Below are 18,064 nucleotides of genomic sequence, written 5' to 3' on the forward strand. Positions count from 1 at the left end.
CACCAAACTGCATTCCCACCAGCAGTGTAGGAGGGTTCCCCTTTCTCCACAGCCTCTCCAGCATTTGTCATTTGTGGATTTTTGAATGACAGCCATTCTGACTGGTGTGAGGTGATACCTCATTGTAGTTTTGATTTGCATTTCTCTGATAATTAGTGATATTGAACATGTTTTCATCTGCTTTTTGATCATTTGTATGTCTTCCTTGGAGAATTGCTTGTTTAGGTCTTCTGCCCATTTTTGGATTGGGTTGTTTATTTTTTTCTTATTGAGTCATATGAGCTGCTTATATATTTTGGATATCAAGCCTTTGTCGGTTTCACTTGCAAAAATTTTCTCCCATTCCGTAGGTTTTCTTCTTGTTTTACTTCTGGTTTCCTTTGCTCTGCAGAAGCTTGTAAGTTTCATTAGGTCCCATTTGTTTATTCTTGCTTTTATTTCTTCTAGGAGAAAATTTTTGAAATGTATGTCAGATAATATTTTGCCTATGTTTTCCTCTAGGAGGTTTATTGTATCTTGTCTTATGTTTAAGTCTTTAATCCGTTTTGAGTTGATTTTTGTATATGGTGTAAGGGTGTGTTCTAGCTTCATTGTTTTACATGCTGCTGTCCAGTTTTCCCAACACCATTTGCTGAAGAGACTGTCTTTATTCCATTGTATATTCTTGCCTCCTTTGTCGAAGATGAGTTGGCCAAAAGTTTGTGGGTTCATTTCTGGGCTCTCTATTCTGTTCCATTGGTCTATATGTCTGTTTTGGTACCAATACCATGCTGTCTTGATGACTGTAGCTCTGTAGTATTGTGTGAAGTCTGGGAGAGTTATTCCTCCAGCCTCTTTCTTTCTCTTCAGTAATGCTTTAGCAATTCTAGGTCTTTGATGGTTCCATATAAATTTTATTATGATTTGTTCTAGTTCTGTGAAATATGTCCTGGGTAATTGGATAGGGATTGCATTAAATCTGTAGATTGCCTTGGGCAGTGTGACCATTTTAACAATATTGATTCTTCCAATCCAAGAGCATGGAATATCTTTCCATTTTTTAAAGTCTTCTTTAATTTCCTTCATCAATGGTTTATAGTTTTCTGTGTATAATTCTTTCGCCTCCTTGGTTAGATTTATTCCCAGATATTTTATTACTTTGGGTGCTATTTTAAAGGGGATTGTTTCTTTACTTTCTTTTTCTGTTGATTTATCGTTAGTGTAAAGAAAGGCAACTGATTTTTGAACATTAATTTTGTAACCTGCTACCTTGCTGAATTCTTCAATCAGTTCTAGTAGCTTTTGTGTGGACCTTTTAGGGTTTTAGTATATATAGTAAATATATAGTATATAGTAACATGTCGTCAGCATATAATGACACTTTTACCTCTTCTTTTCCAATTTGGATCCCTTTAATTTCTTTCTCTTGCCTGATTGCTGTGGCTAGGACTTCCAGGACTATGTTGAATAGGAGTGGTGATAGTGGGCATCCTTGTCTTGTCCCAGATTTTAGTGGGAAGCTTTTGAGTTTTTCACCGTTGAGAACTATGCTGGCAGTAGGTTTGTCATATATAGCTTTTATTATGTTGAGATATGTTCCCTCTATACCCACTTTGGTGAGAGTTTTTATCATAAATGGGTGTTGAATTTTATCAAATGCTTTTTCTGCATCGATTGAGATGATCATGTGGTTTTTGTCCTTTCTCTTGTTGATGTGATGTATTACATTGATTGATTTGCGTATGTTGAACCAGCCTTGTGTCCCTGGGATGAACCCCACTTGGTCATGATGTATAATCTTTTTTATGTGTTGTTGGATTCTATTTGCTAAAATTTTGGTGAGGATTTTGGCGTCTATGTTCATCAGTGATATTGGCCTATAATTCTCTTTTTTTGTAGTGTCTTGCCTGGTTTTGGTATCAGGGTGATGGTGGCTTCATAGAATGAGTTTGGGAGTATTCCCTCCTTTTCAATCGTCTGGAAGAGTTTGAGAAGGACTGGTATGAGTTCTTCTTTGTATGTTTGGTAGAATTCCCCGGTGAAGCCGTCCGGTCCTGGACTTTTACTTGTAGGGAGGTTTTTAATTGCTATTTCTATTTCCTTTCTAGTGATCGGATTGTTCAAGTGTTCAGTTTCTTCTTGATTCAGTTTTGGTGGACAGTATGTTTCCAGAAACTTGTCCATCTCCTCTAGGTTATCCAGTTTGGTTCCATATAGTTTTTCATAATATTCTCGTATGATATTCTGTATTTCTATTTTGTTTGTTGTAATTTCTCCATTTTCCTTTCTTATTTTGCTAATTTGTGCTCTCTCTTCTTTGTGAGTTTGGCCAGAGGTTTGTCGATTTTATTTACTTTTTCAAAAAACCAGCTTTTGGTTTGGTTGATTTTTTCTATGGTCTTGTTAATCTCTATTGTATTTAATTCCTCTCTGATCTTTATTATTTCCTTCCTTCTGCTGCTTTTTGGGGCTCTATTGTTTCTTTAAGAAATTCAATATCAATCTTATATTTTCTTCTTTGAAGAGGGTATGTCTTTTTTCCTTCTGGCTGCTTTTAAGATTTTTGGTTTGTCTTTGGTTTTAAGCAGTTTGACTATGATGTGTGTAGAGAAATTCTGCTTAAGTTTTATAGGACTTGAATCTTTTGCTCAGAGTGTTTCACCAATTTTAGGAAGTTTGCAACCGTTATCTCTGCAAGCATTGCTTCTCTATCCTCTCCTTTTGGAATTCCAGTCCCACATATGTCATATTTTTTTCATACTATGTTATACTTCTTTGCCTTTATTTCTGTATTTTTTACCATTTTATCCTCTTGTGCTTTGGCCTGAAATTTTTTCTTCAGATGTTCACTAGTTTTCTGTTCAGATATGTTTAATCAACTCTTAAACCTATTAAGCTCTTTTTTAAACCTTTTTAAAAGATCTTATGTTTTATTTATTATTGTATTATTTATTTTAGTAGGGGAGAAGCAATTAGATTTATTTACTTATTATCAGAGGTACTGGGGATTGAACCCAGGACCATCATGCATGCTAAGCACACACTCTACCACTTGAGCTATATCCTCCCCTACATTAAGCTCTTAATTTATTGATTTCCATGAGTCTGCCAAAACCTCAGCTCACTTGCTTAGCTTCTTAGCCACATCTTTTCAGAATCAGCAATTTCTTGGAAGGGTAAGGCTCCACTAAATGCCCACCTCCCCTCCCTGAGCTTCCATCCTCTCTGGGATCTTGTCCCTGCAAATCTTCCTTGTTAGCTCCCTGATGAATTCAAAGAAGTGTTTTTAAATATGTCATCAAGCTTCTCTAGCTATTTTCAGTGGAAGTGTTTGGAACAACCTACTCTACCATTGCTGGAAGTGGAATTTCTCTGTTATTTTGAGAGGCAGCCTAGTGTCTAAAAGGCTTTGAACTGTGTCTGGCACAATGGTATGTACTCAATGAGTTTGTGCTATTATTATACATGAAATTAGCTTATAGTTCCCTTTTTTGTATTATGCTTGATCTGCTTTAGTATCATTATTCTGAAAGCTTTGTAAAATGAGTTGGATGACATTCTATATTTCTCTATCCTCCAGAAGTCTTTATATAACATAGATATTATCTATCCCTTGAAGATTTGATAGAACTTACCTTTAAAATTACTTACTATTATGATCAGGTCATTCCTGATGGCTGTTCTATTGCTCTCTGCACATCCCCTGTTTAATCAGGCCCTGCCTCACTCACATGACTATCCAATCCTCTTAATTATAGGGCTTAATCAGTAACTGCCTACATGATTGCCCCCTGTCCCTGCCGCTGGTTTCCCTGGTAACTGTTGAATCCACCTGACTTCAATTCCCCCTATAATTGGTAGACTCCTCTCCAAGTAGCAAAGTTTGTAGCCATGTCCTTCCAGTTATCTGCCATCCACAGTGGGATGGCCCTATAGGACCCTTTGCTTTAGATGTTTAATATCCCCTATTCAATAAACCATTGATGTCCCTGTCACTGTCTCTGGGATCTTCTGGGCTCAAGAGCAAAGTCTTGAGGCTGAGAAACTACAAGGCTTGTAGGCCTGTGGAGTGTAGCCCAACACTTGGACCTATTATTATTTTTAGTAATAAACTTTTAGCTATGTTTCAATCTGTTCAATAGTTATTAGTTTTTCTTATGCAGAAATTATTCAGAAATTCTATCAGGAACTCAGTAATTATTTCTGTTTAGGTTTTATACTTCTTGAAAAAATTTTAAAATTCCTAGCAGAAATTGAATGTAATTTTTTTTAATAATAGCCAATGCTTTTATTTATTTTTTGGTGGGGGAGGTAGTTAGGTCTATTTATTTATTTACCCTTAGAAGAGATACTGGGGATTGAACCCAGGACCTCATGCATGCAAAACATGCACTCTACCACTTAAGCTATACCCCCCCCGAATATAATATTATTTAATAAAGCTTCTTCTGGGTCTGTGGCTATGCCTCATTTATCACTTCCAACATCACTAGTGTTTTTCATGCTTTTTAAACCACACCTGATCAATTTTATTTTATTCAATTTTTAAGAAAACAGCTTTTGGTTTTATGGTTCAAGTCTACTATTGTTGTGTGAAGCAACATGTGTGGCTTTGGGGCTGACGTGGTTTAAAGCTCCCTTGTCCCTTGCCTTGGAGTCATGGGATTCCACCTGTTCTAGATGGAATGAGACAGATGAGTGGCACCCAAGCCACATCAGACTCTGTGTGAGAAGTAAGCCTTAACTTTGACCAGTCACTGAGATATCAAGGTATATTTGTAACTGCACCACAATCAAGACAATTCTGACTACAGAAATTAAAATTTTTGATATTCTAAAACATGGTCAAATTTTTTAAATTCCATGGTACTTAAAGTGATTTTATATTATTTGCCTCTTCTTGTGTAATCCTTTATTTTGTAGTTGTTTTAAATTTATTTCATTTTAAAAATCTTCCCAGAGTATTAAAGACTTTGGGGTAGGAAAGATCATATACTCAGTCCCCATTTTGGTCCACCCCTTATCTTTTGTTTAGCTACATTCTGGTACAGTTTTCATTTTGTAGCTGAAAATGGATTTTTTTTAAGAAATAAGATATTAAAAGTCACATAGGCTTTATCATTTTAGTGCGAAGGAAAAATGAGCTTTGTAACTTTAATTTCTCTATTGACAAGTTATAAGGTACTGAGTTATAAACATGAACACCCAGACACATACTGTGCCCTATGTCTTTGCCTCCTAATGATATCTCAGGTAAATCTCAAAGCATTTAGGTCACTTGCAGCATGAAAAACTCCATTTCAGTCTAATTTAACCAATTGCAAATTTGAATCTCAGAGCCTCTCCTCCTCAGCAAATGCCAGCTAGGCTTCTCCCAGTAGAACTTGCAGTGAAAATGAGGTTGCTCTCTGACAACTACACCATCCCTCCTCTGGGTCTCTCTTTCTACTTAGATGAGTAAATGGTTCCTTACTTCTGTGGGATGTGTGCAAAGACAGGGCAGTTTAGATCATAGGATTACTCAGAAGCTTGAGCTCCCTGTCATTGACACAGTTGGTCCTTTAGCCACTGACACAACAAAAGAGATTTCTTCACATACTTTAATCATATATACCCCAAAGACATGCTTAAAGGGATGAAAAAAGGTCACAATGCTTCCACATTGGTTTTTTTAAAAAGAATTTTGTGTTCATACTACCGGTGATAGACATATTCCTTCATTTGGAGTTTGATTTCTTAAGTATGCACAAGTCCCTGGTAAAGCTTAAGATTCTGGATATCCAGACAATACAGACAAGGTTCCTGTCCTACAGGAGCTTGCATTCTAGTAAGGGGTAGATATATCAGAAACAAGTAAATAAACTTTGTGGTAAGTACAGTAAGGAAATGAAACTGGAGGATGTGATAGAAACTGAAAGGAGTGTGAGGCTACTTTAAAGCCCTTGGGGAAGACCACTCTGAGGAAGGATATTTGAGCCAATATCTGAAGCATAATAGTCAGGCACTCAAAGGGTCTGGGAAAGAGTTTCGGGCAGAGAATAGCAATTGTAATCTAATCCTGAGACAGGGATGAACTTTGTGTAACAAACAACAAAGGAGACGCAGCTGAGATGCAGTTTCATGAAGGAAATGGTCGGTGTTAGGCAGGAACTAGACCAGGTTAGAGCCTTATAGGTCATGAGGAGAAATTTGGATTTTATTCCAAATGCTATGGGAAGCCTTTAAAGGATTTCATAAGGGGAAAGAAATAGACTAGTTTATGTTTTTAAAGGATAATTATGACTGCCCATGGAGAATGAAATTCAAGGGAGCAAAGAAGGAGGCAAGGAGCTCAAGCCAGAAGCTGTTGCCAGAACACTTTCACAGTATGGTGGCTGGGATCAGTGCTGGAGCACTGGATATGAAGAGAAGTAGGTTAACTAAAAATAAATTTTAGATATAAAATTATTAAGACGTGCCAACATATTTTCTGTGGATAATAAAGAAAAGCACAAATCAAGGATGATCCCTAGGTTTCGGGTTTAAACAATTGTGTTAATAGTGGTACTATTTACTGAGATATAAAAGACTGGGGAGAGTTGAGATGGTGGTAGAGTAATCAAGAGTTCAGTTTTGGATATAATAAGTTTGAGATGCCTATGAAGTATTCAAGAGGAAAACTCAGCTAGGCAGTTCGAGTTATAAATTGTGTGCATAATCTGGTGATGTTTAAATCCATATCACTAGATGAAGTCATATAGGACTAAAATATAGTGAGAATCTCAGAATCTGAAGCCTGAGCTATGCAGCACTCCAACATGACTATAATATTTCTATCCTAATTTTTCAAAATGGTTTACAAGGAGAAGATCGCTGTAAAGAAGGAAGTTTGGCTGCCTTGGTTTCTGTCAAGATGGGAGAGTGGTAGGACCACGAGCTTGCCTCTCCTTGCAACTATAATGAAACCACAACTGAATGCTAAACAACCATCGAAAAAAGACTGGAACCTAGAAAAAAAATATCTTCTGCAACTGGGAACATAAAGAGGGAACCACAGAAGGATGGTAGGAGGGGCATGATCATAATATAATTGGGCCCCATACCCCCCGGGTGGGTGACCCACAAGCTGAAGATTTGTTAAGTCTCAGAGGCCCTCCCACAGGAGTGAGAGCTCTAAGCCTCACGTCAGGCTCCCCAGGTCGGGTCCTGGCATTGGGAAGAGAAGGAGACCCCAGGACATCTGGTTTTGAAGGCCAGTGGGACTTGGCTCTGGGAGCCTCACGGGACTGGGGGAAATGGAAACTCCATTCGCTTGAGAAGCGTACACGGAAACTCACATGCACGAGGTCCAAGGGCAGAGGCAGTGATTTCATAGGAACCTGGGCCAGATCTGCGTGCTGGATTTGGAGGGTCTCCTGGGGACATGGGGGACAGCTGCAGCTCACCCAGGGGACATAAAAGCTGATGGCCGGCATTCCGGGAGTGTTAATCTACATGAGCTTTCCTGCAGGCTGACATCTTGATTAGAACCAAGACCAGCCCCACCCGTCAGCAGACTTCCTGAGCCACAGAGGCCTCTAGACACAGCCCTGCCCACCAGAGGTCCAGGACCAAGCCTCACCCAGCAGTGGGCAGGCACCGGCTCCTCCTGCCAGGAGATCTGCATAAGCCTCTAGTCCAGCCTCATCCACCAGGGCAGATACTAGAAATAAGAAAACAACAATCCCAGAGCCTGTGGAAGGAGTCCACAAACACATAGAAAGATAGAAGATATGAAGTGGCAGAGGAATATCTCCCAGGCCGAGGCACAAGATAAAATCCCAGAGGAAGAAATAAGTGATGAGGAGATAGACAATCCATCTGAGAAAGAGTTTAAAGTAATGATGGCCAAGATGTTCAGAGAACTCAAGAGGAGGGTAGATGCACAGAGCGAAGTTTTTAGCAAAGAGGTGGAAAATATAAAGAATACCCAAACAGAGTTCAAGAATAAAATCACTGAAATGAATAACACACTTGAAGGAACCAAGAATAGACTAAATGAGGCAGAAGAACGGATCAGTAAGATAGGAGACAGATTAGTGGAAATCACTGCTGCAGAACAGAAAAAAGGAAGAAAAGAATAAAAACAAATGAGGATAGTTTAAGAGAACTCTGGGACAACGTGAAGTGCTCTAATATTCACATTGTAGGAGTCCGAGAAAGAGAAAAGAGAGAGAAAGGATCTGAGAACATTTTTGGAGAGATAATAACAGAAAACTTCCCCAACGTGGGAAAGGAAACAGTCACCCAAGTCCTGGAAGCGCAGAGTACCACACAGAATCAACCCAAAGAGGAACACACCAAGGCACATAGTCATCCAACTGACAACAATTAAGGATAAGGAGAAAATATTAAAAGTAAAGAGAAAAGCAATGAATAGCATACAAGGGAACTCCCATAAGGTTGTCAGCCGATTTTTCAGCAGAAACTCTACAAGCCAGAAGGGAGTGACGCGATATATTTAAAGTGAGGAAAGGGGGAAACTTACAACCAAGAATACTCTGTCCAGCAGGGCTCTCATTCAGACTTGATGGAGAAATCAAAAGCTTCACAGATAAACAAAAGCTAAAAGATTTCAGCACCACCAAACCAGCTTTACAACAAATGTTAAAGGACCGTCTCTAGTCATCAAACCATAAGAAAAGAGAACAAAAAGAAGAAAGGGGGAAAATAGAGACCTACAAAAGATTGCTTTGTCTGTTTGGGGTCTTTTGTGGTTCCTTATAAATTCTGGAATTGTCTGTTCTAGTTCTGGGAGGAATGTCATGAGTATTTTGATAGGGGTTGCGTTGGATCTGTGGATTGCTTTGGGTACTGTGGCCATTTTGATGGTGTTGATTCTTCCAATCCAAGAGCACAAGAAATCTTTCCATTTTTTTGTGTCATTTCGGTTTTCAGAGTATAGGTAACCTCCTTGGTTAAGTTTATTTCTAGGTATTTTGTTGTTTTTGATGTAATGGAATTGTCTCTGACAGTTATAAGGTTCTAGTTTTTGAAGTGAAAAAAGAAGTGAATGAAGGGCCACAAATGGCAAAATACCCTTCTTTCTTATGGGTGAGTTGTATTCCATTATATTATATATATATAATGGAATATATATATATATAATGGAATATATATATATATATATATAATGGAATATATATATATAATATATATATATATATTATATATATATACTGCATCTTCATTGTCTATTGAACTATTGATGTGCACTTAGGATGCTTCTATATCTTGGCAATTATAAATCATGTTGCTATTAATAGCAGGGTGTATGTATCTTTTTGAGTTAATTCTTATTTTGTGGTTGGCATTATTCCTTTGATAGCTATGTAAGTTTAAAAAGCTAAAGCTCTAAACGTTCTTAGAAACAATGAACAGTGCATATATGTAAATTAAAATATATATTCAGTGAAAAAAAAAAGAAATGAGCTATCAAGCCATGAAAGACATGAAAAAACTTAAAAGACATATTACTAAATGAAAGAAGCCAGTTTGAAAAGGCTACAAACTGTACAATTCCAACCAAATGACATTCTGGAAAAGGCACAGCTACAGAAACAATAAATGATCATGGTTTCCAGGGGTTTGGGTAGAGGGAGGGAGGGAGGAATGAATACATGGAGCACAAGGGATTTTTAGGGCAATGAAATTATTCTGTATGATACTATAGTGGTGGCTACATGTCATTAGCATTTGTCAAAACCCATAGAATGTACAACATCAAGACTGAACCTTAATGTAAACTATGGACTTTGGTTGATAATAATGAGTCCATGTTGGTTCATCAATTGTACCAAATATGCCACACTGATGAGGGACGTTGAGGGTAGGGGAGAATACATGTGTGGGTGGGGAGGGCTATGTGCTAACTCTCTATATTTTCTGCTCCATTCTGTTGTGAACCTGAAACTCCTCTAAAAAAAATAGAGTCTATCAAAAAAAAAAGGAAGGAAGTTTGGGGAAATTAACTCAATAGTAGGCTATGATATATTCACAGAATCAAAGGGAATTATCTCAATTTTCCTACCTAGTTACCTGGGGCTCTCTCCCACCCCAGAAGAATGCTATAACTTTCACTCCAAGAGTTAGAATGCTGAATACAAGGCCAGAGCCCTTTCACATGCTGCAGATAGGTAAGACAAAGAGTTAAATATTTTTCTTGTTAAAGCCTGATGGATAACAAGTAAAAGAATTAAAATTTGTAGCAAAGATGCCTAATTGTACCCAGGTGTTTGTAGTTCCCTAAATCTTGCTCTAAATTATATCCTGTTTATATTTAATATTTATGCTAATATGAGTTACTATTTATGTATAGTTAATGTAGTAAAGTGTTCTCTCATATGGAAAAATGTAAATTAGTGGAAAATCATGATAATTCTCTTTAATTCTGTTTGTCATGCTGAGCTGTTCATGACGTGATACCATAACCAAAACACACCTTCCACTTGTCAGTAGCTTATTCAAATTGCAGAGAAAAAAAAGGGTAAAATAAACAGTCTCTGAAGTGTTAGTCCTGTATACCAAAGGATATACAGAGATTGCAAATAACTTAGCTATTAAAGAGCCACCAACGTGAACATTGTCAGACTAAGAAGCATTACAGCAATTAGTCCCTTGAAGTAGAATTACTCTGCAAGTAACATGTATATTAGTTTTCCATATTTACATAAGTAAATCTTTGCTACAAAAAGAACCTTATCTTACTGCTTCTATCAGTAAATTCCAAGCCAATGAATGATACAGGTGGATTAATTAAATTAACCATATCAATGTATATTTTTAAAATATTGGCTCCATCAAAATCCCAGTTATCTATTTTTCCTGAGAGAAAAACATTTCTGCTACTGAAAAAAAAATGTGGTTGAATCAGAGATGGATACAGTAAATAACAAAAGAAAGGTCTTCTTAGATATTTTAAAATGTTTCAAAGAAGTAATACAATAACTGTGTAATTCCAGCACTAGTCACATTATCAGGGACAGAAGTGATCATTCAGACCATTTTTCATTTATGTCATGGCTGTCAGGAAACTCAAAACAAAATCTGAATTACAGTAATGATATCAACCCCCTTGGTAATGTATTTCTTTATTCATATCCTTGGTCCCCATTTTATATTTTTTTGTTGTTGAGTAGGCAGTGGCATTTCATAGAACCAAAATGCCCATCTCGTCCAGTCTGGAAATCTCAACTGTGTTTCATCTGTCTTCTTCCCAGACTTGTTCTCTGCAAAGAAAGATGAAGATGACCACAAGTTGTATCCTAGGAGATTGAGCTTAGTAAATTTGCCCTGTAATCCAGTATGCTTTACTGAAACCTGAAGAATGTGGGTTTTTTTCCCTGTGATTTTGATCAGACTACTTAAGGTTTTACCATTAAACAATGGTTAATGTGATGGTTTATGTTACTGGTTGAAAGCAAACATCAACATGCTTTGGGAATCTTTCAAGAGATTGGTAGACATATGATCCAGCAATCCCAGTTTTTTGTATATAACCAAAGGAATTAGAATCTGGAAGAGATACAGCACTTCTATGTTCATTGCAACATTATTCACAGTAATAAAAACATGGAAGCAACCTAAACGTCCATCAATGGATGAATGGATTTTTAAAATGTAGTACATACCTAAAATGGAATATTATTCAGCCTTTAAAAAGAAGGAAATCCTGGCATGTATGGCAACATATGGATGGACCTCGAGGGCATTATGCTACGTAACATAAGTCAGACACAGAAAGACAAATACTACATGATGCCACTTATAATGAGGAATCTAAAACAGTCAAAGTCATAAAAGCAGAGAGTAGAATAGCAGTTGCCAGGGGCTGTGGGGAGGGGAAACGGGAGATGTTAGTTGAAGGGTACAAAGTTTCAGTTATGCAATATGAATAAAATGTAGAAATCTACTGCACAGTATAGTGCCTATAGCAAAGAGTACTGTATTGTGTAGTTAAAATTTTGCTAAGAGGTTAGATCTTATGTTAAGTGTTCTTATCATACAGAAAAAATGATAATAATAAATAGAGTGGGAGAAAACTTTTAAAGGTGATGGATATGTTTATAGCATAGATTGTGGTGATTGTTTACAGGTGTAAACTTAACCTCCAAACTCATCAAGTTGTATACATTAAATATGTACACCTTTTTGTATGTCAATCCTACCTCAACAAAGTAGTTTAAAAAAATAGAGAGAGATTTGTAGAGCTGATGTTCTATTATGAAACTTCACATTGTGAATTATGGTCAAGATTGAAGTTCTGTTCTTACTCTGAACCCCTAGGTTACTTATCTTAACCCTAGCCTGAACCTCACCTTAAGCATTCCATATCCCCTACATTCATGCTTGCACACATGTATCCCTATTCTTCTCCACCTAGAGTTAAAATTGGGAAATTTAAAGTTGAGTTTTCCTACACCAGTTCGCACATCTATTTTGTCCTTTGGATTTTTCCGAGTGAAGTGGGTAAGATGTAAGGAGGACAAATGGCGAATGAAAGAGTCTGACAGTAAGAAAGTGAAAACAAAAGAAGTAACACAGAGGAGAAAGACAGAAAAAGCCTCCCAGCTGGGGTGGCAATATGACTCAACAGAGACCTGGGTAACAACCTAGACCTGGGGTTGTATCTTAGCTTTGTCATAGACTCCACGTGTGGCTTTAGGCAAAGTTCTACCACCTTTTGCTGCTCAGTTTGCTCTTCTGTAAAATGTAGATAGTTTTTTAATCTGTAATTTTTACCTTACGACAGTGTTGTAAGATCCCACAAAATGACATGTGTAAAACTATTTTGCAAACCATCAAAAGCCAAACCTACCTAAGGGATTAGTGATGGGAGACTTAAAATATGAGCCAACAAAGTCAGAACAGAAATGGCAATTGTTTAGTTTTTTTTCTCATATACCACTTAGTTTCACATCTTCATAATCCGTTATTATAATTTATAATAGTCCTATGATCTAATCATCTAACAGTCTCTGCTTTTCTTTATATTTTTCACAGTTTCTACCTCAAACTGATCTTTATAGGTAAACACGCCTTGGGTGCCTCTTCAGGAGGGAAAAACTGAGAAGGATATGAGTACTAGATTACTTGTGTTATTTGCATAGGGACATACGTTGGTAATAATCTCTTAAGTACATATATTATAGGCCTGGGCCCACATATATGATTAAATACATAGACAAATACATATATACTCACACACACACACCCCCCACAGTGATGTCCTCACCCTTCCTTTTTACACCTAGCTTGTCACATAATACAGGGGTGACATAGTCTTTGGGAAGGAAAGTCTTATAATGTATGTCATGTTATTAACTTGCTCACCCAGGGATTATTTTACCCAATGAGATGCTCCACTGATTTCATATGTTCTGTTTCTATTTCAGTGTGAATTGAGGCCGAACTAAATCATCTTAAAGCATCTGTCGATAAGCAGTTATCTAGCCACTCAGTTTCATGTTCTTCATAACCCAGTGTTATCATTTGGAATCTTTTTGAGATCCATTTATACAACAGCCTCTGAGTTTTCCTTATTTCTTCTCCTTTCTCTTTCAAACTTATCTTTGTAGGTAAACAGGCCCTAGGTTGTCACAGATTTCATCAGGAGGCAGAAGTAGGGGAGAGGAGCCATATTGTTGGACTAATTTGTGTCATGTTTCATAAGGAAAAACCTATGTCAGTAAGGTAAGGGATTCCTTGGATTTATAAAAAGTGCTTTGAAAACAGTCCAATGCTAGTTATTTGACCATAGGTGTCACTTTACTTCCCTGCATTTATTTCTTCATCCATATAGCCCTCTTCTATCTTGTCCATGAGGATATCATGAGAGACTTTGTCAGATGCCTTGCTGAAATCCAGATTCACTGTGCTCAACATTTCCCCTATTTACAAGGATAATAAGAACCCTGATCAAAAATTTAACAGAGGGAAAAGAAGAAAATGGGGTTGTTTGGAGTGATATATATTCTATATTCCTATGCTAGCTTCTGCTGGCGGTCACCTCACTCCACAGGTGCCCACAAGATGTGTATTTCCACTTGGTCAAATGTCAGAACTTCAAATTCACTGTTGTGTATTTTCTAAAAATGACAATTTTCTTATCTTTAAAATAAAATCAACTTTTCCCCAGTTGTCACTTCTCAACACAGTTTCTTGAAAATCCTTTAGAGGAGCTTATATCCAACAGGAGAGAGGAATTTGAAAGAAGCAGCCCATGAATGCAAATCCCCTTCCATTTCTCACTTGCCCTTGGAGGACATTCAGTTCCTCCCAAGGAGCTTCACATCTCTCCTGGGTCAGTGGCAGCATCACTGGGGATGTTCTGAGGAGACTCTCAAGTCACTGAGAAGTCACCTGCAATTATACAGTTTTCATTTTCATTTCAACCAGTGTTCACAGAGGGGCTACTCAATGCCAAGGTCTTACAGACACAGAGTAACTCTCTTCACAAAGTTTACTGTCTAGTATGAAAGTCAGATGCATGAGCAAATACATGTTTTAAGTGCATCTGCACTTACATAGTATAACTATGGTTTCAGCTCACTCATCCTTCCATTATTATGGGCATTTCTGTTCTAGCTAAGGGTGGGTTAAATATATCTTGGTTCACTACAGGACAAGATGAGCTGGAAGGGACCAAGACCTGAAAATATGCTGGATAAATGTACCAAAATAGGCATATGGATGACAAGCCCTTCTATAGGTACTGGACAACAATTTGGTCTGGAAAGTAAAGGTGCTTTGTAGTGACAGCTATAGCTTGGAGAAGTGAGCTGACAAGGGTCCAAGCCTAGGTAGATACTGAGTCTCCCAACAGGTAGTGCAGGTATAATAATGGGAAATTTAGGGTAAGCCAATGCTTAAATTCCAAGAAAGCAAGCTATCACCATCAGGAAGATTCACTGGCAGCTATCAAGTCCAGGCCAACAGGCTGAATTTCATCGGAAGCTCTTACTGCCTATCTAGAAGACTAGTGTTCCCCATGGATAGTAAGTCTCAGCTCTAGAATTTCCTGCAGATACAGCCTGGTACACCTCTCAAGCGTGTGGTGAACAAGTGGTGGCTGCCAGATAACCCTAAAGGTTAACTCCAATGCCTGAAGCCACCATTCCTGAAATCTGCCCCAAGTTCAAACCCATGTGAATGTGTTCATTGAGAGAACTCCAAAATTGAATATGAGGGCCTCAATTATGGATGAGAAGAGAGGGGTAAGGATTGCATAGATTAGTGGTTTTAATTTGGAAGTGATGGGTAGGAGACCCAGAGAGGGGAAGAAAGATGGGGGGATGTGTAATTTGAATAGATTTTCCCAAGTTCTACTTTCTCATCTGTACATACCCAATTAAGTATAAGTAGTGTAGTTTAATAATTGTATTTAATATTTAAATCTCTGTCCTGGGGGAATTGAACTGTTTTTGATACTTGGAAAAGAGACTAGAAATTTCACCGTAGCTGACTGACATTCGGAGGAAGGAAATCCAGTAGCTTTTCAAAAAATTAAAAACTCTAACCCTTATGTAAAGTATATAAATACTCACATTTAACAAGAATGTACTTACAAGCAAAGTGATTATTGAGGCTTGAACAGTATGACTCAGAATTTTCTTTCAACTAGAAATTAAGTCATAATTGGAGGTCCATACAAACACTGATGCACCACCTCTCACTCTCACCCCCACAGTTTTCTGACACACTTGCAAGGGATGAAAATGTCTAAGGACATTTTCTGAAAGATTTAAAAGACATAAACATCACAAAGCTACACTAAACCCAGGCGTGTTGAAAGGAGAGCTCCAGCATCATTTCCTGGGGCTGGTCCCTGGCATGAATGTCCTGGCCTGGGAGTGACCTCTGTTGTGCTGGCAGTGAGGCAGGAAGGGTATTGAGTGCTTGGCCTGAAGAGATCTATGAGAAGGGCCAAGTGTATCTTCTGCATTCTCACCTACACTCAGGACATGGTACTAGCTTATTACTTTCTCATGAACTCAGCTAAGACATTTATTGTATTTTATACAACATTTCTCAGTGTATTGTAGTAGGAGGACTTTTGAAGAACATTTAGTTGACCGCATCCTCCAGCTGTTAGCTCCTTCAGAGCCCACCTCAGCATTTGACCCAGTCATGCTCTTCACAAGATGGCCTCAACTTATGACTGAGTAAAATAGTAGTACAAGGACATAGCTGTACCCATACAGCAGGACTTAGCAAGACATCTCAGCAGGACTCCTGTAAGTAAGAGTAAATCTTTGCTTTTATCTCCCTTTTGGGCTGGCAGAAACTTTGTCAAGTTAATATTGTAGTCTGCCGACTCCCTCTGCCCAGTTCTACTGCACCCCTTCTCTTTTCACAGGTGGTACTCCACAGGCAACTTTTTGCACTTCTAAGTCCATCCATGTCTGTTTCCCATAGACCCCGAATTGGCACACGGGTCATATTAAGAATCTGGGAAGATTTCATGGATAGACTGACTCCACAAAATCACTCAAAGGGAAGGGTATAACACTAATGAAAAGTAAACAAATAATACTATTCTAAATGAGACTGTAAAGGGGGAACTGAACTTGGAGTGGTACACTAGAACTCTGATAAGAAAAGTGCACTGGAAATCAATAAATTCGACCTCTAGTACCAGATACTCAACATAAACATACACATGAAACATTCCCTTAGGCATGCTGGAATCTTACTGAATCTGACCTAAGCTTACAAATGAACACCTACATCACCAGCTCTCCAGCTTGCACACTATGGAAGACAGGTGCCCAGAGTGAGTTCCTGAAGAATATATGTTCCCTTATGCCCATAGTTAACTTTCATTAATCTCTGAGATTATGAGAACTACTGATAATAAATGGTGCTGAAGACAATTGAAATTAAAATGTTATTATATTTTCCTTTCACCAGCAATATTTTATGGTTTGGAAAATTATTAATTGATTGCAACACTACAGAGGTAATGTAACTTTGTAAAAAAAAAGATAAGAGAGAGATAACAATGGAGTCCAAGTGATTGAAGAGGTTATCTAGGATATTTTTACCTTTCTTGTTTGTCAGTTTGATTTGTACAGACTAAAGATTAAGCAATATGGGGAGGGTATAGCTCAGTGGTAGAGTGCTTGCTTAGCATGCACAAAGTCCTGGGTTCAATCCCCAGTACTTCCTCTAAAAATAAATAAACCTAAAGATTAACCAAGTGTTGCAACCTTCTTTAAAATATTGGAGCCTCCATTGAGATTAGAGGGTCAGTGTTGGAACTGATACTTCTGAATTCCCAGGCAAGGGAAGAGAAAGATAGAATATAGCAAAAGAGAGAGAGACAGAAATAGACTGAGACAGAGGCAGATAGACAGAGAAAGAGAGAGACAGAGATACAGGACCTAAAAGAATTCAAGAGAGAGCTCAACCTAAGACTTGTCCTCACCAAGTTGTCCAATTCTGTAGAAAGCAACAGGCATCAGCCTCACTTTAAACCAATGGTATCCAGCCAGGAATGCATGTTCCATGTGGAAAAATGAAATGCAGTTTGAAAGCAAGAAAATATGGCAGAAATAGGAAATGTAGGAGGAGACTACAGAAGATAAGCATTTTTTACTGAAATTTTCTCTTTAAATCTATAGCAATAATGGCAATACTAATAGGAGGGTAAGGCTCACTGCATAGATAGTAGGCCGTCTACCATGAAATTTCCCGTCATCCTTACTCCCAGCACTCTGTTTGTCAAGAGTCAGTCCTCATGTAAATCAACCATACTTCAATTTAAAAAAAGAGTCAACTCTCATCCTCATCACACTCTCTGATCAAATTCACACAAATGACTTACTTTCTTGGTCCCACCTCTGCTTCAACAGGAATTTATTCTCTCTCAAGGTAGTCGTCTGATCTAATAGACTTGTCTGAAGTCACACAGCCACCAGTGAGTAGATGAGCCAGGAATAGAGTTCAGGTCTCTGTGGGATTAGGCCTTCAGGCAGACCTAGAGACTCCTCCATTTGCACAAAGTTACTTGTATGGCCCAGGTAGCTGCAGGGGAGCTGGGAAGTTTAGCTAAGCTGTGTATCCA

At 38.0% G+C, this 18,064-nt stretch overlaps 1 non-coding gene across 1 annotated transcript; it reads right to left on the reverse strand.

Moving 5' to 3' along the window:
• Positions 1-4,322: 4,322 nt before the first annotated feature.
• Positions 4,323-4,395, reverse strand: TRNAA-UGC (transfer RNA alanine (anticodon UGC)). Its single transcript has one exon. It is a non-coding gene; the product is annotated as a tRNA-Ala (tRNA).
• Positions 4,396-18,064: the final 13,669 nt, after the last annotated feature.

This window comes from Vicugna pacos, chromosome X, assembly GCF_048564905.1.
Source record: "Vicugna pacos chromosome X, VicPac4, whole genome shotgun sequence".
Classification (NCBI taxonomy): domain Eukaryota; kingdom Metazoa; phylum Chordata; class Mammalia; order Artiodactyla; family Camelidae; genus Vicugna; species Vicugna pacos.